Genomic DNA, 2,077 nt, shown 5'->3' on the forward strand with positions numbered 1-2,077 from the left:
TAACCAGTTCTTGAATTGTCAGAGCTTTCTTTTGCGGACATTCATTGGCAATGTGCCCATATCCCTGGCACTTGAAGCAACACCTCAACCGTGTCTCCTTAGCTTCCACTACCGTGCCTTTTCCCTTATCTTTAGGATTCTCCAGTCGTGGTTCCTTGCTACTAGATGTGGTAGCTGCTGATTTCGAGTATGTGCTCGAATTCTTTGCATAATCACGAGTATAGGACTTCTTGCTCTTATCCTGCTTCTCAAATTTAAGAGCCAATCTGCAAGCATCATCAAAGTTGTCATAATGTTGAATTTCCACCCTTTGCGCCAAATTAGAATTAAGGCCACGAATGAATCGTGCTGTCCTCAACTCTTGCTTTTCCTCTAGATCACATACGATACTCATCTTCTCAAACTCATTTATGTAATCAGAGACACTCGAACTCTCTTGTGACAGGGATGTTAATTTCAGATAATTGTCCTGTTCATAGTCTCTAGGAAGGAATCTCTTTGTGAGGTGTTTCTTGAGTTTCTCCCATGTTTCAATTTTTGGCTTCCTATCCTTCTTACGCTGCCTCTTCATGTTTTCGTACCACAAAGATGCGTACTTGGTCAATTTTAAGGTAGCCACCTTGAATTGCTTGTTTTCATCATAATTTTTGTACTCAAAGATCCTCTCTGCCCTGATTTAATCCAATCCAAGAATTTTTCAAAGCATCTCCATCTCCGTTAAACTCGGGAATGTCGAGTTTCGTGCCTCTATCATCATCATTCCTTTTTTGTTTGATTTTGGCTGTCCGTCATCTTGATTCATATTGGGTGTCCGACTCGACCCGTTCAATTTCTTCTTTTTTTTCTGGCTAAATCCGTAGCTATGCTCTTCACTACGTAAGAAATCTGGCCAATCTCTGCCCTAATTGCATCCATGTCTTCTTTCCATGGTTTATCTCCTTCTCCATTCACCATCTTCTCCCAAGACTGATTTATTAAGCAATAAATCGAAAACCTAAGCTCTGGTAACCACTTTGATACAGAATTGGTGTGTTTTAAGCGAATTCTGTAGGTTAGAAAATATGCAGCGGAATTGTTGTAATCTGACCGTAGAATTGCTGTAAAAATAGCGAACTAAATAGGCAACAGTAGGTAAAACGTGAGAGTTGATTAAGGAACAAGATAGATAGGTGAATCTTGATCAGCACCTCGCAAGGCAATCACTCGAATCACTCAAAGGCAACCTCGCAAGGTAGGGTTCGTGTATCTCGCAAGAATGGCGAACAAGCATAAAACTGGAAGTTTTATTGGTAATCTGTAATCTGAATGTTATTAGGTTACAAGGCTTTAATTTATAGTAACCTAAAACCTAATCATACTTGGACAACAAGCAAACTAATTTCCTTAACTAATTAGGAAACAAATAATCAGCAAACTAGTTTCCTTAACTAATTAGGAAACAAATAATCTGAAAAAAAGAAACTAAGACTTCAGCTAGGATTAGGAAATTATAGGCTTTCCTAATTTTATTTGTAATAGATTAATTAGCTAAATAATACTAATAATTTCGGACCAGCTAGTAATCCACACGGTTTGGATTAACCGTGTACTTCTGGGCCTTTATCCATCCAAGTGAGCATCGTCAAATAACTTGACCCAATCTTGAAGCCTTCGACTAAATGAGTTGCATTTCGGCTAAGTAGCACTTCATTTTCATTGTCCATCAATGCTCCTGCATCACTAATTATAACCTAAACACTACCCAAACCCTTCCCTCTACCCGCCTCCCTCTTTTCTTCAGCATCAAACATCAGCCTTCACGCAATTCGAGAGAGAGAGAGAGAGCGTGGGCATTGACGGCGCAGCAGGGAAGAGCTTAGGGTGGTTGTCGACGTGGTGAGGCGGCCCTGGTGGTGGTTTTCGTGGCGGTTTAGGTAAGCAGTCACCATCCCTTTTCTCTTTTGTTGGTTGTCAGGTTGTGGTTGTTGTCTCGGTGTGTCGCAGGGAGGTAGTAAGGGTGGTTGGTGTCGGGGTAATGGTGTTGGGTGGTCTGAGTCGCCCCTATTGGTGGCGGTCAAGTGGGCTTTAGGTGGTGGTG

This window comes from Silene latifolia, chromosome Y (assembly GCF_048544455.1).
Source record: "Silene latifolia isolate original U9 population chromosome Y, ASM4854445v1, whole genome shotgun sequence".
Taxonomy (NCBI): Eukaryota; Viridiplantae; Streptophyta; class Magnoliopsida; order Caryophyllales; family Caryophyllaceae; genus Silene; species Silene latifolia.